Below are 27,992 nucleotides of genomic sequence, written 5' to 3'. Positions count from 1 at the left end.
ACATACATTAAATGCACAATTAAATATAAAATTTCTGTCCCTTGTGAGTAGGAGTAACGCGCACACCAATTGACCCTTGTGTAGTGCCCACCCCTACCTAGTGGGACACTACATAATAACTGGAATGGGTGGACTACAGTATTTTGCAGTGTAGCCTTGCAGTGGGATGAACCTGGACAGGCCACCATTTTCCTGTATATGGGGGGGGAGCATCAAGGCAACTGAATATATCTGTGCTCTTGGTCTTGTAGCGTCTCCTATTAAAAATGAGAATTGTAAGCGTCGGGCTTGTTACAGATCCAGTATTTATCCGAGTTACAGGAAGCGCTGGAGATGCGACCGCTGTTCACCAGCACACAGTCCGAAGCGCCGATGATCAGGAACCTGGAGGTGAAGAAGAGATGATGACAAAGTAAGAAGTCCACAATTCTGCACTGCAGCTAGATCTCACTTAAATGTAAGTTCCCATCATATACAGTGATGGAATTTCTCTAGGATGTCAGTGTTTTATGATCGGTGGCGGGCTGACCTCTGGTAAACCCCACCTGCTCCGAGAATGAATGGTCTGCAGTGTTGATGTAGCCCCTTCACGGCTGGGGCGCTGCTGTGCAGAGAACTACGCACGGTCCCATCCAAGTATACGGAGCAGAGTCCCCGCGCGGTCAGGAGAGCTGCCGTCAGCGCTGCCGCCCCTTCATTCTCAGGATTGGGGAAGGTCCCAGAGGTCGGACCCCAACCATTCATGAAATGATGGCATTCTAGCAATACGCCTTCACATCTGTAAGTAACCAGTTTAAGGTCTCAGGCACATGGCTAAGTTACACCTCTCTTTTTGTACAAAGCCATAATACGCTTTCCCTTTTAATACATAGGGTCTTAAAGGGGTTTTACCATCATTAAATTTACTTTGTTACAAAAATGTTCCAGTGGTGAGATATTCTCTTCATTTCATAATAATAGCGCCTCCTGGTGTTTGATCTAAATAGTAATGTGCACATCCACCTACTGAGGTACAAGCTCATTTCCATCCTTCAACATCCTCCACCATCATATCTACTGTAAGAAGCTGTGACAGTTTTACTGGCCATGTGGGATGCACATTTTGCGCATCAGTACTTTCCCCCCTTCGTTAGAAATGCTGATTCTTGTCCGCCGGGCAGGGCCATGGAAAGGACATATGGATGCAGACAGCACATGGTGTTTCCATGGGCTTCCAGGTCAGTGTCTGCGCACCGCAAAAGATAGGACATGTCCTATCTTTTTCCGTATGTTGCGGATCATTAACCTATTCAAGTCAATGGTTCCTCACAGCAGCACAAAGTTTACAACATGGGTACAGCGGCCATACGGTCATGTGAATGGGCCCTTACCTTATGCCGTTTTATATGCAAGGGCCTGCTTTGGCTGCTGTTGGACCAGGATTATATTTTTACCTAGACCTGCAATTTTAAGTTCTGACATATGTTTGAAACCACTTAGTATTTGTGTGGTTTGTATCCCAATTACTTTTATCCTCATTATTTTTTCATTTTCAAAAGAGGAAGGAATCCCGATGGCAACCGGACGCCTTACGCAGGCATCTGGGCTTACCATGGTATCTAAGCCTGACATGTCCTGCCAGAGGTAGGAGCCTGATTAGTGTCACTGACAATACACTGCAATACACTATACAGTGTATTGTATAGCCATCAAACTCACTGGATCTTCAAGAACCAAGTGGGTCTGGGTAAAAAAAATAATAATAACTTCATCCTGCAAAAAATGAGCCCCTATCTTTAGGTTATGCCCCCATTGTCCGATAGATGAGGGTCCTACCGCTGTACCCGCACCTATGTCGAGAATGGAGCCCCAAAAGTAGTGGGGGGGGGGGGTCGCACTGTGCATACGCAGCCGCCCTCCATTAATTTTCTATGGGGCCACCGAAAATACCCGAGAGCTAGCTCAGATATTTCTGTCGGGTCCATAGAAGAGTATGGGAGCGTTGGCCGGTCATGCGCGGTGCATCCACATTCACTTCTATGGGTAGAGCGCTTGGTTGTGGCCGGACCGGAGTCCTCCAGCTACCACTTTGTGGGGCTACGTTCCTGATATAGGTGCGGGTCCCAGTGATATGCTTCCATTGTCTGAGATGAGACAACCTCTTTAGAACTATGACCGCTCACGGAGAAATCAAGCGTTATATGCGCAGAACACCAGCAGCCATGACACAACAATCAGGCAAGATGGCGCCGCCAAAGCTATGCGACCCGCTAGCCTATGCCGAAGATGGCTCAGAGGTAGAAGCAGACAGTGAACAGGAGGACTCCTGCAGCGGAGATGACCAAGTTATATCCAAGTCCTACCTGAAATCCCTGTTGATAAGTTCCCATGAACCTGTGCTCCGCGAACTGAAAGATATAAAACAAGACCTGCGTCATATACACTCTAGAGTTGAGGCTCTTGAAACTTCCCAGGCCGCAGTGGTTCAGTGTAATACAGCAGTCTCCCATAACTTAGATGTCTGCCAAGCCCATGTAAACTACCTCTACTCCTTTGTAATCGGCGGTGCCGAAATAACTTAAGACTTAAAGAGGACCTTTCATGGTATTGTATTAATTGAAATAAATACCTTTACTTGCGGGATACAACCCCCCGCCTCCCCTGCTGATGCTGCCACACTGCCTAATTATTTTTTTAAAAATCAGGCAGGGTGGCAGCCTGACTGGATCTTTTAAAATATTGCTCCTACGCCCCGCTGTGCCCCCCTGCACTTTTTGTGCTCAGTATGCTAATACTGAGCATCGGTACAGGGAGGAGGAGACACCAGGGTTTCTCAGTGGGCGTCTCCTTCTCCCTGGCCGTGACGCTCTCCGCTGTGATTGGATTGCGTCACAGCCACGGAGAAGGAGACGCCCACTGAGAAACCCTGGTGTCTCCTCCTCCCTGTACCCATGCTCAGTATTAGCATACTGAGCATGAAAAGTGCAGGGGAGCACAGCGGGGCGTAGGAGCAATATTTTTAAAAATCGTGCAGGGTGGCAGCATCAGCTAGTAAAAGGTATTTATCTCAATTAATACAAAACCATGAAAAGTCCTCTTTAAAGGGATGCCTGAATCTGTCACATCTGAAGCCCTTATGCTAGCCCTCACCACCTTCTTTACTGCTCTGTTGGGTCAAGAGACGGGAGATTTAACCATGGATCGGGCACATAGGGTGCTGAGACTCCCACCTAAACCCATGAAACACCTCGAGAGGTTATCTGCGGGATGATAAGCTTCCACACTAAAGAACAATTCTTGGCAGCTGCACCAACAGCCTGAAGGGTCTGCCAAAACCATTTACCAGGACTTGTTCCCTATGACCCTGAGCAAGAGAAACCATTTACGTCCTTTATTAGAAAGCTAGCGGAGCAGAAAGATCACATATCGATGGTTGCATCCATTTGGGCTGTTAAGCAATACACCAGACAGAAAGATTGTGATATGGCATTTGCTCATCTCTAATGGATCTATGAGACTTTGAACATTGAGGCAATGGATATCCTGGACGGGAATCTGGTATAAGACATTGCTTTGTTGCCGTCATTACCCCCTAGACCCCTGTTACCTCATCCGGACAGCAGGCTGGGAGGCATTCCCCTGGAAGAAGACTTCAGCAGCCTGGGGATGACAGACCTGAGACCACCTGAACAACGTGTCCATTTATTTGCTACGGGCCCTACTACTAAGGGTGTGATCGGGTTAGCGTTAGCAATTCCATTATAACAGAGTTATAATGGAATTTTAGGATGGAATGCAAAACGGAAACCTTTAAAGAGGCATTCCATTTTGCTCTGTCCTAATACATGTCTATGGGCACAAATACCAGTTCTGTTTTGTTCTGTCGACAGGACTTTTTTTCCCATCATGCATAACGGAAGAAATCGGAACCGTTATTTGTGCCCATAGACATGTATAAGGACAAAGAAAACAAAATGTCTCTTAACCACCTAACTGTTTTGCCCAAGCTCAGCTCGGGCAGAAGTGGAGCAGTGGCTGCTTTAGCTGCTGATATCTCCTGAAAAGTAGCAGCTAGAAGCATGGAACTGGTCTTGTTTCAAAGCTGACATTCATACAAGACCACTATGACAGCTAATGTTCAAGCAACAGAGGAGATATCACTGTAAAAAAAAATCGATAGTGTAATCCCAAATGATCACAGCACTCAGCAGTAGGCTTATTTGAGGGTGCTCGTCAAGGTTCTGTTTCTGACTCTACCTCAGGATGCGCACTTGTAGTACTTATACAATTAGACAGCACTCCAACTGGTAGATATGCTAATTAGTGTATTTATTCAGCTGGACATGATGGTGCACAACAGTACAACGTTTCGGGCTAAAGGAAAGCCCTTCATCAGGCTGGTGACCAAAAGAGAAAATAGGAGGCAAATCAGTCCATGATGTGGAGACATAATACATATATAAATATAGGTATCACACTAGTAATTTTATATATAAACAATCAAACAATGGTGATTAGAGTTGGCCTTTCAGTTCGCCCGGCGGTTGTTTCGCGGCGAACTTTGCTTGTTCGCGGTTCGCCGAACGGGCGAACATATGGCGATGTCCGCCGGCGCCATATTATTTTACATTGTGAAGAACTTTGACCTATGACACATCCATCAGGAGGTACAGGACAGCCAATTGAGACATTTCAGCACATGGATACACCCCCTACCTTATAAATATACCCGATCTGGCCGCCATTTTATAGTCAGTCTTTTGCCAGTGTAGGGAGAGGTTGCTGTGTGGAGCAGGGACAGGCTGTTAGGGACACCAAACGCTAGCTAATAGGGCCACAAAAGTCCTTTTAAGGACTGGTATAGGTGTGCTATCGATAGGTGTGACTTACTGAAGGGTGTGATATACTTATAATATACTTTCTAACATAGAAAGTATATTATAATGCATTTGTTTTGTGCAGCAGTTGTGTGCGGTTCTGCTGCAGCTACACAGAGTGCCAAACGCTCTTGGAACAAATCATTTCAAATGGTGTGATATACCAGTTGCCCCCCAAAAAAAGTGATTGAGGCAGGGGTGCTATATACCAATTATATACTTTATATATACTGCATTTGGGTAGTGCAGCATTTGTTTGCGGTTTTGCTGCTGTAAAATTGATATCCAATGACCGTTTAATCTACCTCCAGCCACACACTTACTTGTTCTTTTCTGTCCGGTGAATGAATAATTGTTGCGGCCTCGGAGGAATTCAACACCAGTGACGACCACGTGTTATCGAATGTCAACTATTATTATTAGGGCTATTAAAATCATTAGGGGTATTAAAATCATTGGTGGGCAGTGCGCCCCCCCTCCCCTGTATTAAAATCATTGGTGGGCAGTGCGCCCCCCCTCCCCTGTATTAAAATCATTGATGGGCAGTGCGCCCTCCCCCCCCAGTATTAAAATCATTGGTGGGCAGTGCACCCGCCCCTTCCCCATTATTGGTGGCCAGTGTGCCCCCCCCCCCCCCCCATCATTGGTGGCAGCGGCAGTTCCGATCAGTAGCATCCTGGCTGCCATGGTAACCGAAGTCCTGGCTGTCATGGCCAGTAACTCTGCAGCAATATACTTACATGCGCTGTGGCCACCCGGCGCTCCTTTTTCTTGTAACTCACAGGTCTGTGCAGCGCATTGCTTATGCTTATAGCAATGCACCGCACAGACCTATGACGAGTTACAAGAAGAAGTAGCGCCGGGCAGCCACAGCGCATGTAAGTATATTGCTGCAGAGTAACTGGCCATGACAGCCAGGACTTCAGTAGCGTCCTGGCTGCCATGGTGACCGATCGGAGCCACAGCATTACACTGCTGGGACTCCGATCAGAAACTGCTGCTGCCACCAATGATGGTGGGGGGGGGGGCGCACTGCCCACCAATGATGGGGGGAGGCTGCCCCCTATCGTACCACCACTCGCCACAGTTCTGAGTAGAAGACGGGCCACAGCGATGAGGAGCCTGAGCCAGTAGTGGTGCTCTTCACTTTAGTCTGGGGCGGGAAGCGTGAGGGGCGGGCCTAGCAGACACGGACTTCTGCATGTCCCGTGTCTACTCTTAACTTAAAGGGACACTGACAGGCCCAATAAGCATATTTAGATATATATATATATATATATATATATATATATATATATATATATATATTTATATTTATATATATTAACAGTACAGGTCTTATCAAGTGCATTAAAATCATCTAAGTATCCCCACTGTCCACCTTATAAATACTGAAAACTAAAGTTGTATAACCTGCTTGTCTCGTCACTAGAGTTGAGCGAACACCTGGATGTTCGGGTTCGAGAAGTTCGGCCGAACATCCTGGAAATGTTCGGGTTCGGGATCCGAACCCGATCCGAACTTAGCCCCGAACCCGAACCCCATTGAAGTCAATGGGGACCCGAACTTTTCGGCACTAAAAAGGCTGTAAAACAGCCCAGGAAAGGGCTAGAGGGCTGCAAAAGGCAGCAACATGTAGGTAAATCCCCTGCAAACAAATGTGGATAGGGAAATGAATTAAAATAAAAATTCAATAAATAAAAATTAACCAAAATCAATTGGAGAGAGGTCCCATAGCAGAGAATCAGGCTTCACGTCAGCCACCACTGCAACAGTCCATTCTCAGATATTTAGGCCCAGCACACAGGCAGAGGAGAGAGGTCCCGTAACAGAGAATCTGGCTTCATGTCAGCAGAGAATTAGTCTGCATGTCATAGCAGAGAATGAGGCTTCACGTCACCCAACATTGGAACAGTCCATTGGCATATATTTAGGCCCCGGCACCCAGACAGAGGAGAGGTTCATTCAACTTTGGGTAGCCTCGCAATATAATGGTAAAATGAAAATAAAAATAGGATTGAATGAAGAAATGCCCTGGAGTCCAATAATATATGGTTAAGGGGAGGTAGTTAATGTCTAATCTGGACAAGGGACGGACAGATCCTGTGGGATCCATGCCTGGTTCATTTTTATGAACGTCAGCTTGTCCACATTGGCTGTAGACAGGCGGCTGCGTTTGTCTGTAATGACGCCCCCTGCCGTGCTGAATACACGTTCAGACAAAATGCTGGCCGCCGGGCAGGCCAGCACCTCCAAGGCATAAAAGGCTAGCTCTGGCCACGTGGACAATTTAGAGACCCAGAAGTTGAATGGGGCCGAACCATCAGTCAGTACGTGGAGGGGTGTGCACATGTACTGTTCCACCATGTTAGTGAAATGTTGCCTCCTGCTAACACGTTGCGTATCAGGTGGTGGTGCAGTTAGCTGTGGCGTGTTGACAAAAGTTTTCCACATCTCTGCCATGCTAACCCTGCCCTCAGAGGAGCTGGCCGTGACACAGCTGCCTTGGCGACCTCTTGCTCCTCCTCTGCCTTGGCCTTGGGCTTCCACTTGTTCCCCTGTGACATTTGGGAATGCTCTCAGTAGCGCGTCTACCAACGTGCGCTTGTACTCGCGCATCTTCCTATCACGCTCCAGTGCAGGAAGTAAGGTGGGCACATTGTCTTTGTAGCGTGGATCCAGCAGGGTGGCAACCCAGTAGTCCGCACAGGTTAAAATGTGGGCAACTCTGCTGTCGTTGCGCAGGCACTGCAGCATGTAGTCGCTCATGTGTGCCAGGCTGCCCAGGGGTAAGGACAAGCTGTCCTCTGTGGGAGGCGTATCGTCATCATCCTGCCTTTCCCCCCAGCCACGCACCAGTGATGGACCCGAGCTGCGTTGGGTGCCACCCCGCTGTGACCATGCTTCATCCTCATCCTCCTCCACCTCCTCGTCCTCCAGTAGTGGGCCCTGTCTGGCCACATTTGTACCTGGCCTCTGCTGTTGCCAAAAACCTCCCTCTGAGTCACTTCGAAGAGACTGGCCTGAAAGTGCTAAAAATGACCCCTCTTCCTCCTCCTCCTCCTCCTGGGCCACCTCCTCTTCCATCATCGCCCTAAGTGTTTTCTCAAGGAGACATAGAAGTGGTATTGTAACGCTGATAACGGCGTCATCGCCACTGGCCATGTTGGTGGAGTACTCGAAACAGCGCAACAGGGCACACAGGTCTCGCATGGAGGCCCAGTCATTGGTGGTGAAGTGGTGCTGTTCTGTAGTGCGACTGACCCGTGCGTGCTGCAGCTGAAACTCCACTATGGCCTGCTGCTGCTCGCACAGTCTGTCCAGCATGTGCAAGGTAGAGTTCCACCTGGTGGGCACGTCGCATATGAGGCGGTGAGCGGGAAGGCCGAAGTTACGCTGTAGCGCAGACAGGCGAGCAGCGGCAGGATGTGAACGCCGGAAGCGCGAACAGACGGCCCGCACTTTATGCAGCAGCTCTGACATGTCGGGGTAGTTGTGTATGAACTTCTGCACCACCAAATTCAGCACATGCGCCAAGCAAGGGATGTGCGTCAAATTGGCTAGTCCCAGAGCTGCAACGAGATTTCGCCCATTATCACACACCACCAGGCCGGGCTTGAGGCTCACCGGCAGCAACCACTCGTCGGTCTGTTGTTCTATACCCCGCCACAACTCCTGTGCGGTGTGGGGCCTGTCCCCCAAACATATGAGTTTCAGAATGGCCTGCTGACGTTTACCCCGGGCTGTGCTGAAGTTGGTGGTGAAGGTGTGTGGCTGACTGGATGAGCAGGTGGAAGAAGAGGAGGAGGAAGCCGAGAAGGAGGAGGTGGCAACAGGAGGCAAAGAATGTTGCCCTGCGATCCTTGGCGGCGGAAGGACGTGCGCCAAACAGCTCTCCGCCTGGGGCCCAGCTGCCACTACATTTACCCAGTGTGCAGTTAGGGAGATATAGCGTCCCTGGCCGGGCTTACTGGTCCACGTATCTGTGGTTAGGTGGACCTTGCTACAGATGGCGTTGCGCAGTGCACACTTGATTTTATCGGATACTTGGTTGTGCAGGGAAGGCACGGCTCTCTTGGAGAAGTAGTGGCGGCTGGGAACAACATACTGTGGGACAGCAAGCGACATGAGCTGTTTGAAGCTGTCTGTGTCCACCAGCCTAAATGACAGCATTTCATAGGCCAGTAGTTTAGAAATGCTGGCATTCAGGGCCAGGGATCGAGGGTGGCTAGGTGGGAATTTACGCTTTCTCTCAAATGTTTGTGAGATGGAGAGCTGAACGCTGGCGTGTGACATGGTTGAGACGCTTGGTGACGGAGGTGGTGGTGGTGGTGTTGGTGGTACATCCCCTGTTTGCTGGGCGGCAGGTGCCAACGTTCCTCCAGAGGCGGAGGAAGAGGCCGAGGCGGCAGCAGCAGAAGAGGCCGAGGCGGCAGCAGCAGAAGAGGTAGCAGGGGGAGCCTGAGTGACTTCCTTGGTTTTAAGGTGTTTACTCCACTGCAGTTCATGCTTTGCATGCAGGTGCCTGGTCATGCAGGTTGTGCTCAGGTTCAGAACGTTAATGCCTCGCTTCAGGCTCTGATGGCACAGCGTGCAAACCACTCGGGTCTTGTCGTCAGCACATTGTTTGAAGAAGTGCCATGCCAGGGAACTCCTTGAAGCTGCCTTTGGGGTGCTCGGTCCCAGATGGCGGCGGTCAGTAGCAGGCGGAGTCTCTTGGCGGCGGGTGTTCTGCTTTTGCCCACTGCTCCCTCTTTTGCTACGCTGTTGGCTCGGTCTCACCACTGCCTCTTCCTCCGAACTGTGAAAGTCAGTGGCACGACCTTCATTCCATGTGGGGTCTAGGACCTCATCGTCCCCTGCATCGTCTTCCACCCAGTCTTGATCCCTGACCTCCTGTTCGGTCTGCACACTGCAGAAAGACGCAGCAGTTGGCACCTGTGTTTCGTCATCATCAGAGACGTGCTGAGGTGGTATTCCCATGTCCTCATCATCAGGAAACATAAGTGGTTGTGCGTCAGTGCATTCTATGTCTTCCACCGCTGGGGAAGGGCTAGGTGGATGCCCTTGGGAAACCCTGCCAGCGGAGTCTTCAAACAGCATAAGAGACTGCTGCATAACTTGAGGCTGAGACAGTTTCCCTGGTATGCATGGGGGTGATGTGACAGACTGATGGGGTTGGTTTTCAGGCGCCATCTGTGCGCTTTCTGCAGAAGACTGGGTGGGAGATAATGTGAACGTGCTGGATCCACTGTCGGCCACCCAATTGACTAATGCCTGTACCTGCTCAGGCCTTACCATCCTTAGAACGGCATTGGGCCCCACCATATATCGCTGTAAATTCTGGCGGCTACTGGGACCTGAGGTAGTTGGTACACTAGGACGTGTGGATGTGGCAGAACGGCCACGTCCTCTCCCAGCACCAGAGGGTCCACTAACACCACCACGACCATGTCCGCGTCCCTTACTAGATGTTTTCCTCATTGTTATCGTTCACCACAACAACAAAAATATTATTTGGCCCAATGTATTGTATTCAAATTCAGCTGGATATAAATTTGAGGCCTAGTATTTAGGCGCTGGGTGACAGGTATGGGTTTAGTGACAGAATTAGACTTGGAAATGCACAGTAGCGTGTGTGTGAAGTTATTCTGAATGACCCTATGTGCACCTTCAATATGATCTACCCTTTTAGGGATAAATTTCAAATAGCTCTGATATAGCAGAAACCACTAAATTATGAAATTGCTAAAATTGGGAATTGTATTTCAACCCAGAACAAAAAATGTGCTTTGACGGACACTAAATAACTTTCCCAGCCACAACAGTACAGCGGTAACGACAGATTTAGCAGGATATAAATTTGAGGCCTAGTATTTAGGCGCTGGGTGATCGGTATGGATTTAGTGACAGAATTAGACTGGGATATGGCCAAAAAATAACCACACTATTGCTGGTTAAATGCACTTGGTGACGGGCGCAGCTTGCCCCTGATGTAGTATATGGCCAAAAAATAAACAGACTATTGCTGGTTAAATGCACTTGGTGACAGGCGCAGCTTGGCCCTGATTTAGTATATGGCCAAAAAATGAACAGACTATTGCTGGTTAAATGCACTTGGTGTGACAGCTTCACCCTGATGTAGGCTTTAGCCAAAAAACAACCACACCATTGAGGGTTAAATGCACTTGGTCGCAGCTTGTGCTGGCGCACCACAAGACACAAAATGGCCGCCGATCACCCCAGAAAAATGTGACTGACAAACGGTCTGGGCAGCCTAAAAACAGTGAGCAATTGAGGATCAGCAGCTCAATGATCCACAGCTGCAGATCGATCAGTTAATCAAGTCCTTTGGAGGCGTTAATCTGCCTAATCTCGCCCTACTGTCGCAGCCGCAACCTCTCCCTACGCTAATCAGAGCAGAGTGACGGGCGGCGCTATGTGACTCCAGCTTAAATAGAGGCTGGGTCACATGGTGCTCTGGCCAATCACAGCCATGCCAATAGTAGGCATGGCTGTGACGGCCTCTTGGGGCAAGTAGTATGACGCTTGTTGATTGGCTGCTTTGCAGCCTTTCAAAAAGCGCCAAGAAAGCGACGAACACCGAACCCGAACCCGGACTTTTACGAAAATGTCCGGGTTCGGGTCCGTGTCACGGACACCCCAAAATTCGGTACGAACCCGAACTATACAGTTCGAGTTCGCTCATCCCTACTCGTCACCAATCTGCCCAAGGGGCGGCGTTTCATCTCAAAATGCGCCCAGCCAGCCGCTCCCAACTGCCGTTCTGAAGCCCCGCCCAGCTCATCAATATTCACTTCGCTGGGCGGCGGCTACAACTCTCCCCGACTCAAGTGCCCGGCGCATGCGCATAAAGCAGAGGCTGCAGCGGCCTCTAAGACGCAGACTGTCTGTACGCAGGCGCGATGTGACCCCGGCCGGGCGCATGCGCTGAAGATTAGACGGAGGACGTGCCCAGAGGATTGTATTGGGCATGCGCAGGATCTTGAGTTGGGGAGAGTTGTAGCCGCCGCCCAGCGAAATGAATATTGATGAGCTGGGCGGGGCTTCAGAACGGCAGTTGGGAGCGGCTGGCTGGGCGCATTTTTAGATGAAACGCCGCCCCTTGGGCAGATTCGAGACGAGACAAGCAGGTTGTAAAACTTTAGTTTTCAGTATTTAGAAGGTGGACAGGGGGGATACTTAGATGATTTTAATGCACTTGATAAGACCTGTACTGTCATATATATACCTAAATATGCTTATTGGGCCTGTCAGTGTCCCTTTAAAGTGCTACTGCGCCCGGCTGCTGGTGTGCTGGGCCTATTTTCAAGCAGGGGCAAATACCCAGGCACCAGGACAAAATTCCTGATCACCACGGCGACCTGGCGCCTGGGATTTGTCGAGCCCTGGCATAATGTACCTCGAGCCACATAATCAGAATTTCTTTTATGTCAGGTGAATGCCTCATTTTTAAGGCCCGTACTCCCGTGGCCTAAGAATTTTTTTCTAGGCTCCAACAGGGCACATTTCAGAGAATTTCCCTTTAAGACGCAGAAAAATGTCCCCTGATCAAGATACATATTTTTTGTTGGAATTTTTGATCCCCCTCTAGTATGTCACTGTCTATGTTGTGGGACTATTTGTGCACTTCTACTAAGTATTTGGTGGCTGCAAATATGACCTGAAGGTTTTTCAGGTTCGCCTGTCAAAGTCAATGGGGCCCGCCGCGAACATTTGATCGCGTTCGTGAACCGTCCCGGCCGATGTTCGTCCATCACTAATGGTGATACCAGAAATCAATACATAGACCATGATCATATTAATAATACATGATGTTAAGTACTAAAACAAAAGTTCATAATACATAGAGCACACCAATATAATAAGGGGGCCGCATAGAGACAAACAAGAGTTAGAAATCGAGTCGGGAATAAGCGGTATAACCTGCTTTTACTTTCAGTTTCAACTATATACACATACAATAGAGGGCACTTCATAGCTCTAGGTTCCCATATAAACAAACTTAGGCAGATAAGATACAGGCGTCTCGAGAAATCCCATAAACGCCTTCCCACACCAGAAATCCTGGACCAATTAACTAGGGCTCGCACTGATCTCGGGAACATATAGTACAATAGCACCGCTAAACTCTTCCTATCCTCACAATTTAAATACTACTCTCACAGGGATAAAGCTTCTAAGCTTTTACTATCCCCAATTTAAAAAAAAAGGCAAACGCCTACATTCCTTTTTTGAATAGAAACTAATAAAATACGGTAATAAAATAAAAAATACAATTTACAAAAATTAGAAAACATAGTAACATAGTACATAAGGCTGAAAAAAGACATTTGTCCATCCAGTTCGGCCTGTTATCCTGCAAGTTGATCCAGAGGAAGGAACAAAAACCCTGTGAGGTAGAAGCCAAACTTTCCTCACTTTAGGGGAATAAAAATTCCTTCCCGACTCCAATCAGGCATCAGAATAACTCCCTGGATCAGCGACCCCTCTCTAGTAGCTATAGCCTGTAATATTATTACGCTCCAGAAATACATCCAGGCCCCTCTTGAATTCCGTTATTGTACTCACCATCACCACCTCCTCAGGCAGAGAGCTCCATAGTCTCACTGCTGTTACCATAAAGAATCCTCTTCTATGTTTGTGTACAAACCTTCTTTCCTCCAGACACAGAGGATGTCCCCTCGTCACAGTCCTGGGGATAAATAGATGATGGGAGTGATCTCTGTACTGACCCCTGATATAGTTATACATATTAATTAGATCTCCTCTCAGTCGTCTTTTTTCTAAAGTGAATAACCCTAATTTTGATAATCTTTCAGGGTACTGTAGTTGCCCCATTCCAGTTATTACTTTAGTTGCCCTCCTCTGGACCCTCTCCAGCTCTGCTATGTCTGCCTTGTTTACAGGAGCCCAGAACTGTACACAGTACTCCATGTGTGGTCTGACTAGTGATTTGTAAAGTGGTAGGACTATGTTCTCATCACGGGCATCTATGCCCCTTTTGATGCAACCCATTATCTTATTGGCCTTGGCAGCAGCTGCCTGACACTGATTTTTGCAGCTTAGTTTGCTGTTTATTAAAATTCCTAGATCCTTTTCCATGTCAGTGTTACCGAGTGTTTTACCATTTAATAAGTACGGGTGACTTGCATTATTCCTTCCCATGTGCATAACCTTACATTTGTCAGTGTTAAACCTCATCTGCCACTCATCTGCCCAAGCCTCCAGTCTATCCAGATCCCTCTGCAGCCGTATACTGTCCTCTGTAGTATATATACAGTATACTGTCCTCTGTAGTATATATACAGTATACTGTCCTCTGTAGTATATATACAGTATACTGTCCTCATCAGTGTTAATTACTTTACACAGTTTAGTGTCATCTGCGAAAATTTCTATTTTACTGTGCAAGCCTTCTATAAGATCATTAATACATATATTGAAGAGAATAGGGCCCAATACTGACCCCTGAGGTACCCCACTAGTGACAGTGACCCAATCTGAGTATTTACCATTAATAACCACCCTCTGTTTTCTATCATTGAGCCAGTTACTTACCCACTTACAGACGTTTTTTCCCAGTCCGAGCATTCTCATTTTATATACTAACCTTTTATGCAGTACAGTGTCAAATGCTTTGGAGAAGTCCAGATATACGACATCCATTGATTGAAAACAAAAAATAAAATAAATAAAAAGTCTCAAACCGCGAATATTTTGAGGGCAGCTGGTTCTTGGTGAAGTGGGGTTGAGTTCACACTCAGTCTTAAACTATATAAAAGAAACCGCGCAGCTCTAATATCCGCAATGAAGATTTGTCCCTTGAGGGCCCACAGCAAGTGTTTTCTGATACGGTCGATCACTGGATTGGAAACCTGGGCTTCAACATAAAAGTCAATATTCTGATCTTCCTAATAGAAGAAACAGCTCGACATGGCGAAGTACCGCAAGATCTTAGTTAATCCAACTTCTTTATTATACTTACAAAATTCCAAGTAAAACAGTCACGTTTTAAGGCCGATTTATTGGCCTGTATTTGTGGGAGGGGCTATGCCACGCTATTTAGGCTCTGTTCCCCCTCCCCTACATCCTACGTCTGCTCAACACAGATCGTGGCCATATCCGTGTGCGTCTGGTCAGTTGCCTTACTGCTCCTTATTCGCACTGTGCGCTGTGCCCACCGTTTCTACATCCAAACTCATTCGCCCGCCTTCCCAGGTAAGTTGCCGCCTCAGTCAGCGGCCCGTTGCTTAAAGTCCGGTCGGCAGCACCGGCTCCCCAGGTAAGGGGGAGTCACGCTGCGCCGGAGCGAACTGCCTGGATGCATCGGCTCCCACGCGGCAGTATAGGCAGGGTGCAGGGGTCAGCGTGGTCCCGAAATCGTTCGCAAATGTCTGGCACGGGCCGCCGTGCCATTAGTGAGGCAGGTTATTTGGTTATATTTGCTGTACTTACCTCTGTGTCCTCTCCTGCTGCTTGCTTCACTTCACTCGGCGTCCCAGGCTCCTTCCTGTCTGGCTCCATTCGCCCCCGGTGGCCGCATCTGAGAATGCAGGACGGGGAGCTCAAAAAGAAAAAACACATTTACTTACCTATGCCATTGTTTTACTTAGGCAAGGGGGAAAAAAAAAAAAAAAGGGGAAGAAGGTTGTATTAACACGATGGGGTATGTATGTATATATATATATATATATATATATATATATATTTATTATATATATATACACACACATACATACACACACACACACACATCTATATATATGCGTGTGTTTCAAAAAAAAAAAAAAAAAAGGGGAAAGAAATGCCCTGCACATTTTTCAGGTCATGTTCAGTCGCCTCAAGTACGCATTCACTACGTCAGTTCATTTTCAAACCTCCGTAGTTTACGCATCATACGCATATTTGTTCGTCAATCTCGTCCACATCTCAAGTCGTGTATAGCCGTTCCTTGTCTGTTTTATGTTTTCTCCATTTCTCTCCAGGAACGTTACTTCTTTTCAGGTCTACCATCGTTTCTCAGTGACCCAGTATCATATCCAACAGATAGTATAGGGAACGTTTCAGTACTAGTTCACCTTCTCATTTTGTCGTCTAAAAAATCTCACGGTTTATTTGGATATCTCCTCATTCCCGCTATTTGCTTCTTCCGTGCTGTGGGTAAGTCAGCTCAGTTGTCGGTGGCGGTAATCATTGATCACGAGGTGACGTTGTCCACGATGGCATGCGCACGCACACCACATCGTTCGGTGGTAGGGTTGTCACTGGTGTCCAGTCCCGGGTCCCATGCCTGTGCCTCATTCTCACGTACTGTATCTACAGGATCATGTCTCATGCCTCTGACATCATGGAGGCCTCGGTCAACGAAAATACCGCCAGGTTGTCCGAAGCAGGTAGCATCCCGTCACTACGGAGTTGGACCGTGCCAAGGTTGATGGCAGAGCTGTCCAAGAGGGGTATCCCGTTTACAGCATCGGCCAGAAAAGCGGAATTATACCGCCTACTCATGTCTTCTGCGAGTCCTCAACGTCAGGAGGAAGTCTCGATGGCCACAGTCCAGACCTCGCTCGCTCAGATTCACCTCATGCTAAATAATCTTACGTCATCTGTCACGGACATCCAATCCAGACTGGACACAGTCGAGTCCCGGGGTGCCATTCTCACTCCTTCGGGTCCAGAGCTGGCCATCCCGTCCACATCCGCTGCGGGGTGTTCCGGTACGACAGTATCTGTTCCTAATATCACCCCCGCTCATTTCATACCAGCCAACATCAGGAAAGATATTCTGGAAGGCAGGGACGTCAACCTGGCATCCCTGTTGATTGCTACTCGGGATTTCTCTGACAGCAAAGTCATTGCGTGCGGCGATGTCTCAGTAGTACTCAGGGGCCGCGATCTCAGGCTAAACAGGAAGCTTACCATCCCGGAGTTCCTTTTAGCTTTCAGCCTGTATAGAGACGTAATTTGTTCCGTACGGCCTGATCGCAGGGAAGAGCTAGATCTTTATTTGTTTAGAGTGACCGAATTGGGGTACAAATATGGTGGTAGCTCATTTTACGATTATCACTGCTCCTTTTCAGCTAAAGCCGCGGCGGCCCTCAGTCAATTTCAGTTTCTCACAAACTGGGCTAATATCGACACTGAGATATTTTGCAGACACTTTGCTGGTCTTAGGGCTCCTGCTTGTTCTCTGTGTCAATCCATCTACCACACAGCAGAATGGTGTCACAAAGCCGCCTCTAGTGCCGATATTAGCCCTCCCGCACAGCCGTCTAGGCACCCTGATCCCCTGCATGCCCCTGGTTTAGTCGACAAGTTGGGAAGGCCCATTCAATATCTCGGCAGATCACAGATCTGCAATAATTTTAACTTTTCCTCCTGCAATTATAGCCAGTGTAGGCTGTTACATGTGTGTGTGAATTGTTTTAGAGCCCATCCCAAGTTAGTCTGTACATTAAAAGCGGATAAGTCGTACCTCAGTGTCCGTAGCGTTGATTGTCTGCTGCACTTCCTACGCAACTACCACGACCCTAGCTTCATTCAGTTCCTCATTTCAGGGTTTAGATCAGGTTTCCAAACTGGCCTAGTCGCCTTGCCTGAATCGTCTTATGAGTGCAGGAATTTATTGTCAGCCCCCTAAAAAGGTGGAAGGTCCGTCCCCAGTTATTACCTTCTTAGGTATCGTTCTGGACACAGTAAACATGGTCGCTAAATTACCGGAAAACAAACTGGACAGGGTTAGGTTCACCCTCCACAATTTCACACAGACCAGGACCGTTAAAAAAATAAAAATAATATTGTAATTACAGTCTCTTTTAGGCATGTTAAATTTTGCCGTGCGAGTCATACCCCAAGGTAGGCCGTTCGTGTCACGACTGCTAGCTCTCCTTCCTTCAGCTCCCTCCCAAGACAGCCTCGTATGCCTTGACGACCAAATAGTTGCCGACTTAGCCATGTGGGATTATTTTCTTATAACTGGAATGGTATTTCTTTCCTTATCCCGGTGGTGTCCAATAGTTCCCCTATAGTCTTTTCTTATGCAGCTCCCAGTTCTGGATTCGCAGCCATTTTTGGCACACATTGGCTAGCGGACGTATGGCCTGACGAAGTCAAGATACTGCCAGGGTTTCTTCAGTCTTCAGCTTCCTGTGAGATTTACCCCTTAGTCGCAGCCGCTCATGTGTGGGGTCGCGAGTGGACCGGTCACAGTGTTGTTCATTTCCGACAATGCAGCAGTTGTGGATATCCTAAATAACGGATTATCTAAATCCCTGCAGGTGTTGCCATTCCTCAGACGGCTAGTGCTTCTTTCATTTCAATACCAGTTTCGTTACACATGCTCACATATATCAGGACAGAAAAATGTCGCAGCTGATGTGCTGTCTAGAGCTAATTTTGGCCTTTTCTCGCAGGTATTTCCCGACGCAGACGCCAGCGGAGCCACAGTCCCTCCGTTCCCTTCACTAGTTTGGACATAAACTCTCACTTAGCTACAGCTCGTTCTCTACTGGCCAAGTCCCTGTCACCCAACACGGCCAGGGCTTATCAAACAGGATGGAGGGCATTTCTTAAATTTCAAGACAAATTTCCCCAAGGCGTCCTCGATTTTACCAACTACACCCTGGCCTTCATTGGTTATTGTCACTGAGTTGAATTTGTCGCACTCCACAGTCAAGTCTTACTTAGCCGGTGTACAGCATTTCCGAGCCTCTAGTCAACCGCAAGCTCCCTCACTGTTCTCCATTCACGTAGTCAAGGCTACACTCAGGGGACTTGAGAAATGTAATCCTAACACGTGGCCGGGCCGCCAGGCCATCACCGGGCAAATATTTAGTCAGCTGTCCGACATGTTAGACCATAGCCCTTTCGGAGCCCAGCAAAGTCTAGTGATGAAAGCAGCCATATACCTGGCTTTCTACGGCTTCCTGAGACCAGGAGAGTTTACCTCAGCCCGTAACAGCCGCAGGTATCTGACTGTCGGACAACTGAAGACTGACACAGATAATTTCATTCTCTCGCTCATGTGCACCAAAACTTCACAGACAGGCCCTCCTACCCAGGTCACGTACTACCCAACCACTCACCGCTGGTGCCCCGTTCAAGTATTTCATCAGTTGTTAAGTAGTATTGACAGTTCATCACCTCAGTGACCACTGTTGCCTTTCAATGCCGCACACCTCACGAGCTCCCAATTTGTTTCACATGTTCGCTCCCTGATGGCCAACCTAGGCTTAGACCCGGCATCTGTCTCCGGCCACTCCTTACGGATTGGCGCCGCTTCTGCAGCTTCCAAGAACAGAGTTCCTGCTCACGTCATCAGGAAATTAGGGCGCTGGCACTCCTCCTGTTATTCCAGATACATACCTCACCCGAACATTGAAATGTCTCACGCCTGTCAGAATCTTGTACTATAAATGCGGTTCGTAAATAAAGTTTCTGGTGGCTTGCTCTTTTGGCCTCCTTCAGTCATCCCTACGACGTTGCGGTTACGGCACAAATCAAACCGTTTAGTTAACTACCAGTTAGGGTCCCGGTACAGGGGTAGCCCCGACCACAAGTTTTAAGGCCGATTCATTGGCCTGTATTTGTGGGAGGGGCTCTGCCATGCTATTTAGGTTCCATTCCCCCTCCCCTACATCCTACGTCTGCTCAACACACCCACCCTTCCCACCCTCCTTTTCATCATCTCACCAGGGGATGGCCTCCTTCAGTCATCCCTACGACGTTGCAGTTACGGCACAAATCAAACCGTTTAGTTAACTACCAGTTAGGGTCCCGGTACAGGGGTAGCCCCGACCACAAATAAGTGGGTTTTGGGTTGCAGTTTGGGCACTCAGTCTGTAAAAGGTTCACCATCACTGCCCTAGATCATTTAGATGTGTGAAACTTCAGGAAAATTACTATAAATTACTCACTAGATGGCACTATACTCCAGTAAGACTATCTAACATATTTCCTGCTGGAGGTGTGGGATGGAGAGGGGTTCTTACTTTCATATATGGGGAGAATGCCGTCGGATAGCAGGTTTCTGGTCTGCCGTTTGTGCCATTCTGCCCCATAGAAATCAGTTCCCTATCCCTGTATCACCTAAAATCTGCCTTCTGAGCCTTCTTTTGGACTCCAAAGCTCCTAACACTGTTAAAAAGCGGACTTACCTGCTTCTAGCTGCTGCTAGAATATTGGTAGAAGATACTGGAAAAAAAATAACCCACAATGGTTGACTAGGGGAGATCAGATCTACAGGTTTTAGCAGCTTGCCCATTGGGAATCTCACACGCTACATCTATTCACAAAAATGTAGGACCTTTGGAAAAAAGACACAGGATATGCTTTGTCGGCTCTAGATGGGACCGCTCCTCTGCATTAATGGTAGAGATCTCTAGTGCATCAGACCTGGGTAAGGCCTTCCCCTCTTTCCTACCTCCCTGTGACCCTTGTTTTCTCCCCCCCCCCCCTTATTTGTTTGGAGGTCGAATAGTTAGAATTTTTCATTGTCTCTCATTGGAATATTTTTTTGCATCGCTGGTATTGCTGCCTCAATTCAACACACTCACTTCTATGGCATGTGTCTTTGTGTAACTGTACTTAACCGCCTCACTGACTGTATTGTAATACATTACAAGTGGGTGAAAAAAAGATTAAAAAATAAAAATGTATCGTGCAAAACCAAAATAAATAAATAAAAATGGACATATTAGGCATCACTGCATCCGTAATGACCTGCTTTATAAAAATATCAGATAATCTACCCCCTAAGGTAAATGCCGTAAAAATAAATAAATGAAAACTGTGCCAGAATAGACATTTTTGGGTTACCTTGCCTCATAAAAAGCGTAATATTGAGCATTCAAAAATCATATGTAACCTAAAATAGTCCCAATAAAACTGTCCCTTTATCCCATAGTTTTCAAATTGGGTTTACTTTTTGGGAGTCTCTACTGTAAGGGTGCATCAGGGGGGCTTCAAATGGGACATGGTGTCTAAAAACCAGTCCAGCAAAATCTGTTCTCCAAAAACCATATGGCGCTCCTTTCCTTCTGCACCCTGCCATGTGCCTCTACAGCAGTTTACCACCACATGTGGGGAGTTTCTGTAAACTGCAGAATCAGGGTAATAGATATTGAGTTTTGTTTGGCTGTTAACCCTTGCTGTGTTACAGGAAAAAATTGATTAACATTGAAAATCTGTCATAAGACTCTTTGAGGTTGAAACATCGCTATGTATTGATGTCTGTTGCTGATTAAAACCACTAGGCTATAACTGGAAGAGTGTGGCAGATCTTTTTGATTTACCGTCGCTGGGATTGCGAGCCAGGATCTGATGTGGCTTGCACCAGGTACTCCTGAAGGAGGTTTCTGATACACTTCTACACTTAGTCGGCTTTACTTATGTGGATTCGGAGTGCTGCTCATCTGTGAATTGTTCTCCTACTCTGACGATGGGTCATCAATAAATATGGCATGATACCCCCTTTAAGGAAGCCCATCTCTCAGTTCAATAAACTTTATTTATACCATTATGTTTCAGAATCCTTAAAAAAAAAGTCATACTTACATATTCTTTAAGACTGAGCCATTTGCCCAAATCCACGACTTTCCATCACTTTCCCTTTTTAGACCAATCCAATGGTCAGAAGGCCCTTTAGATCGGATTATGAAATCCTGGAGATAAAACCAAATAAAACCGCCATCAACCATAGACGTCTCTCAATCCAGAGCAGTTAAAAAAAAAATATACAATTTGTGCTAAAAAGGCTTTCACAATCTACATTTGTGGACATATAAACTGGATACCACAGAACTGTGTGATGGGTCAGAGACCAATTTATGGAACCACCGCTGATCTAGCGAAGGTAATGTTGATACTCAGGGGTAACCATGATCAGAGTGAACTTATGGCCGGGGGGACCCCCACTAGTCTGACATTTATAGCATATTCAACTGGTATTAAAATACCACTAAATACAGCCATAAAACAGCATAATAAAAAAGGGACATGGGGTGAAACAAAATAATATAAGTAAAAATCTAGTCCCAAATTACCCCCACACAGAATGTACACATTTCAAAATTCTGTGATGAACAAGGTCTCAAAATATAGATAGATATTCTCCTATTTTGTCATTAAAAGGGTGCACGTTTTTTACTTTTTTTTTTTTTACACTGCTCACCCAACCCCATTTTTATTAAGCGGAAAAAGCCTGGTAGAGGGGATGTGGCCTCTCATGGTCTAAATTATTTACTATCATTTGGTTTAATTAGCTGGTGCCACAAGATGCCCACACCTCTTAGAAAATCTGGTGCACGTTACACCAATTTTTATTTTATTTTATTAAGACAGCATATGAAACTGCAGTCTTAAAGAGGTCCTGTCCCCTCTCCTGACACGTCTGTTTTAGGAACTAAATAATTCCCAATGTAATGACAATTCTTGAGCATCTGTTCTTATGCCTATTTTGAGCGATCCCTCTATTATTCCTGCTAGACATTATAAAGTGAATTGCTAGCAGTTTGCAGTCAAGTTCCAGACGGATCTTACCAGTTGGGGGGGGTGTCCTGCACAGTCCGACACTGAATCATTTCAGACGGTGCAGGGACACCCCCCCCCCCCCCCCCCCCCCCCCCCCCCCCGCCCAACTGGTAATATCCAGATTAACTAGTGGCAGTTCTCAGGTACTATTGAAGCAAATGGCCTGAGACCATAATAACCCTGTTTCTGACCTATCATTTAAAACGTAACTTTTATTTCTTATTATAATTAAAGAAAATGATAATCCCCAAAATAAAGAAAATATTAAAATCACACCCTGGTCAAACAGTTTTTCAGAAATCAATATAATAATATCTCTAGAGAGATCCAGCACCTTTACATTCAGGCACTGGATTACTACAGAGGTATGGCTATCATTTACTTCTACAAGTGTACAACACTGAGTTCTAGATGCTCAGGACTCTCGCCTCTTGCAGCGCTGTCTGATCTTTATAAAGCTGTCACTTAATCTAGTGCGCAGCACTTCATTATGTGAGCTCAGATGTTTGCTATTTGCTCCGTTACCCCTGAGGACGCTGGTTATCCAGCGAAACATATCGGGGGAGAAAAAGGGTTTCGTTTTTTTAAATACCACCAGAGTCCGTCTTTAAACCGTTCCGTACTGCAGACGAACTGTATTCCCAAAAAATAATAAAAGGGCAACAGTCCCTAAATGTATTTGTTCTCTAGAGACATATCCAAGTACATATAGCACAATGGTTTAGATATATAGGAGGTCAGTAACTGCTGAGGGTTATAGTCCCTAATAGCGCATATGGGGAAGTGTTGTATGCCATAGACCTGAGCATATATAATACGCGCTGTATATAAGACAAGCGACAGCTCATGAACACTACGTAGCAGTGCATTAGGTGAAAGACCTGAGCAAATATAATACAGTGTTATACAGGGATTTAAGTGACAATCTACAAATTTTAAGTAGTATGGTATTAGGTGAGAGACTTGTGTATTTAACTCCCGCACCACCTCCTCGTCTCATTCCCTCTCTGTTGGTGTCCCGCAAGGCTCTGTCCTAGGACCTCCTGTTCTTCTCTATCTACCCCCTCGGCCTGGGACAGCTCATAGAGTGCCATGGCTTTCAGTATCACTCCTACGCTGACGACACACAGATCTACCTCTCTGGTCCAGACATCACCACCTTACTATCAAGAATCCCACAATGTCTAATCTTCTATTATCATCCTTCTTTGCCTTTCGCTTTCTAAAGCTTAACACTGAATAAAACAAAATTCATCATCTTTTCCCCATCTTCCTGAACCCCCCCCCCCCAAGAGACCTATCTATCACGATCTGCACACTCTCCCCGGTCAACTATGTCCGCTGCCTTGGAGTGACCTTGGATTCTGCCCTCTCCTTCTGACCGCACGTCCAAGCCCTTTCCACCACCTGCCGCCTCCAACTCAAAAACATCTCTTGCATCCGCGCTCTCCTTAACTTTGAATCTGCGAAAATGCTTGTACATGCCCTCATCATCTCCCGCCTGGACTACGGCAACACTCTCCTCTGTGGCCTTCCATCTAGCACTAGAGCACCCCTCCGATCCTCACACGACCTCCTTCTCTCCTCTTATCACCTCTTCCCACAATCGACTCCAAGATTTCTCCCGTGCATCCCCCACACTCTGGAACTCGCTACCCCAACATATCAGACTCTCACCGACAGTGGAATCCTTCAAAAGAAACCTGAAAACCCACCTCTTCAGACAAGCCTACAACCAGTGACCCTGCTGCCTCTATACCGCCATGACCAGCTTCACCCGCACCTACTGTGTCCTTCTTCCATACCATGTAGACTGTAAGCCCTCACGGGCAGGGCCCTCTCTCCTTCTGTACCAGTCTGTAACTCGTCTTGTTCATGCTTAGTGCAATTGTCTGTATTATGTATGTGCACCGCTTATCATATGTACAGCGCTATGGAATGAATGGCGCTTTAATAATAAATCATAATAATAATTGCTGTACACTGAATAAAGTGATTAGCTACAAACAACAAATAGTACTGCACTGAGTGAGAGACCTGAGCATATATCGCTGTATACTGTTTCAGGTGATAGTCACTGGTGAGAAACCTGTATAAACCTATATATACAAACCGGTGGTACATTTTAGAGTCTAGGAACCAGCCCTACATCCTATAGGTACCTACCAGCTCATGTCTTAAGTCTATAATGGCAAGAGTAGCATTCCTGGAGACACAGAACTCCTGGCTCTTCTCCCACTCGGTAATATTTGTGGAGAAATAATAACATTTTTTCTTGTACCCAATCCAGCCGTCGTCACAGGGGTCAGAGGGGGTGGTCACAGGGGCAGGACATTCACCTGTAACGGGATATCACGTGTGACATGTATGAGATTAGTGCACAATTACTGGGAAGGTAGAGAACATCCTGGAAGAAACCCTAAGAATTCCCTAAGCAGTTTTCTAGGCTCCGTTCTTCCATCTTGTGAAACTGACGGACTGTCAGACGCCGGGATAAAGGACTTTCACGTAACGTATATAACGTCCTCATGCTCCCGGCATTCTTATTAATACAGGTTTCTATAAAATGACAATTTTTGATTATTATCTCAGTCACACTGATATATGTACCGCTCCTTGTATTAGACTGACATCATGCACAGTCGGGGGATAATTGGGCGCCACCCAGGACGGCAGAGGAAGGAGATGGTCACATGATCCCGGGAATCATTCCTAATCCCCCATGGGTGGGACAAACATTATGTGATGACTTCATCCTAAATGAGGACATGAAATGCTGGACACTGACCTGTGCCACCAAGGACGAGCGGTAGAACAATGGCTAATATGGTAATAACCAGTAGAAGCAGGAAGAGCCAAAGGAGGACGGTCACACTTCTTCCTGGAAAATAAATGTGCACTGAAATGAAACAGAAGGTCACTTATACCATTTAGGTTATGTTTTTAGTTTCAAGTTTTCTGCTTATTAAAGCGTTGTGCATAATAATTAATCCCTTAGGCCTCATGCACACGACCGTTGTGTGCATCCGTGGCCGTTGTGCCATTTTCTGTTTTTTTTCGCGGACCCATTGACTTTCAATGGGTCCGTGGAAAAATCGGAAAATGCACCGTTTTGCAGCCGAGGCCGTGATCCGTGTATCCTGTCCGTCAAAAAAATATGACCTGTCCTATTCAAGTCAATGGGTCCGTGAAAGAACACGGATGCACACAAGATTGGCATCCGTGTCCGTGATCCGTGGCCGTAGGTTGCTTTCATACAGACGGATCCGAAGATCCGTCTGCATAAAAGCTTTTTCTGATCTAAGTTTTCACTTCGTGAAAACTCATTTCCGACAGTATATTCTAACACAGAAGCGTTCCCATGGTGATGGGGACGCTTCTAGTTAGAATACACTGCAAACTTTGTACAAGACTGCCCCCTGCTGCCTGGCAGCACCCGATCTCTTACAGGGGGATATGATAGCACAATTAACCCCTTCAGGTGCGGCACCTAAAGGGGTTAATTGTACTATCATATTCCCCTGTAAGAGATCAGGGCTGCCAGGCAGCAGGGGGCAGACCCCCCCCCTCCCCAGTTTGAATATCATTGGTGGCACAGTGTGCCCCCACCATCGCCCCCCCTCCCTCCCTCTATTGTATTAAATTGTTGGTGGCACAGTGTGCCAACCACCATCGGCCCCCCTCCCTCCCTCTATTGTATTAAATCGTTGGTGGCACAGTGTGCCAACCACCATCGGCCCCCCTCCCTCCCTCTATTGTATTAAATCGTTGGTGGCACAGTGTGCCAACCACCATCGCCCCCCCCTCCCTCTATAGCAGTAACATTGGTGGCAGTGTGCGGTCTCAACAGTAGAAGATTCATACTTACCTGCTTGCTGCTGCGATGTCTGTGAACGGCCAGGAGCTCCTCCTACTGGTAAGTGACAGTTCTTTAGCAATGCGCCGCACAGACCTTTCACTTACCAGTAGGAGGAGCTCCCGGCCGGACACAGACATCGCAGCAGCAAGCAGGTAAGTATGAATCTTCTACTGTTGAGACCGCACACTGCCACCAATGTTACTGCTATAGAGGGAGGGGGGGGGGGCGATGGTGGTTGGCACACTGTGCCACCAACGATTTAATACAATAGAGGGAGGGAGGGGGGCCGATGGTGGTTGGCACACTGTGCCACCAACGATTTAATACAATAGAGGGAGGGAGGGGGGGCCGATGGTGGTTGGCACACTGTGCCACCAACGATTTAATACAATAGAGGGAGGGAGGGGGGCGATGGTGGTTGGCACACTGTGCCACCAACGATTTAATACAATAGAGGGAGGGAGGGGGGGGGGGCGATGGTGGGGGCACACTGTGCCACCAACGATATTCAAACTGGGGAGGGGGGGGCTGCCCCCTGCTGCCTGGCAGCCCTGATCTCTTACAGGGGAATATGATAGTACAATTAACCCCTTTAGGTGCCGCACCTAAAGGGGTTAATTGTGCTATCATATCCCCCAGTAAGAGATCGGGTGCTGCCAGGCAGCAGGGGGCAGTCTTGTACAAAGTTTGTAGTGTATTCTAACCTGAAGCGTCCCCATCACCATGGGAACGCCTCTGTGTTAGAATATACTGTCGGATCTGAGGTTCACGAAGTAGCTCATATCCGACAGTATATTCTAACATAGAGGCGTTCCCATGATGATGGGGACGCTTCAAGTTAAAATATACCATCGGATTGGAGAAAACTCCAATCCGATGGTATAAAAGAACTCCAGACTTTACATTGAAAGTCAATGGGGACGGATCCGAAATGGCACCATATTGTGTCAACATCAAACGGATCCGTCCCCATTGACTTGCATTGTAATTCAGGACGGATCCGTTTGGCTCCGCACGGCCAGGCGGACACCAAAACGACTTTTTTTTCATGTCCGTGGATCCTCCAAAAATCAAGGAAGACCCACGGACGAAAAAACGGTCACGGATCACGGACCCACGGACCCCGTTTTTGCGGACCGTGAAAAAAAACTGTCGTGTGCATGAGGCCTTAAGGACACAACGATTTTCCACTTTTCCATCTTTGTTTTTTTTATACCCAGCCTTTGCAGGGCTGTTTTTATCCATTCACACAGCCGTATGAGGGATTTTTTCTGCAGGACAAGTTGTTCTTTCTAATGGCACCATTTACTATTGCATAAGATGTAGTGGGAAGCTGGAAAAAAACATTCCAAATGGGCTGGAATTTGAAAAAAAATAAAAATCCCCACAATTCTGCCACAGCTTTTATGGGTTTCGTGTTTTTTCAGCATACCCTATGCAGCACAACTGACCTGTTCCCTTCATTCTACGGGTCAGTACGATTACAATAATAACACCGTTTTTCTTGTGTTTTAATACTTAGGAAAAAGGTCTCAGAGCATTCAGGAGTCCCGAGGCTGCCATAGCAGGCAAATGGCATCCTCAATGTCAATGCGGGGGAGCCGTTCGGCCCCGGGAGTGCTTCTCTTTCACTCTGTGGTGCTGGTCCGAACCTCCTTCCACTGCCTGTTTACTAACTACTGCGGGGATGTGCTGCTATACTGAATATGACCGCTGCAGCCAAT

The 27,992-nt window shown here is 47.2% G+C and overlaps 1 long non-coding RNA gene across 1 annotated transcript; it reads right to left on the bottom strand.

The window, feature by feature from the left end:
- Positions 1-22: 22 nt before the first annotated feature.
- On the bottom strand, positions 23-25,292 carry LOC122923377. Its single transcript, XR_006387279.1, has 5 exons — positions 25,198-25,292; positions 24,576-24,748; positions 21,435-21,541; positions 2,343-2,387; positions 23-384 (listed from the first exon to the last, which is right to left on the bottom strand). It is a non-coding gene; the product is annotated as an uncharacterized LOC122923377 (long non-coding RNA).
- Positions 25,293-27,992: the final 2,700 nt, after the last annotated feature.

This window comes from Bufo gargarizans, unplaced genomic scaffold (genome assembly GCF_014858855.1).
Source record: "Bufo gargarizans isolate SCDJY-AF-19 unplaced genomic scaffold, ASM1485885v1 original_scaffold_1530_pilon, whole genome shotgun sequence".
Classification (NCBI taxonomy): domain Eukaryota; kingdom Metazoa; phylum Chordata; class Amphibia; order Anura; family Bufonidae; genus Bufo; species Bufo gargarizans.
Note: the sequence above shows the minus strand (reverse complement) of the source record. Positions and strands in the feature narration are given on the sequence as shown.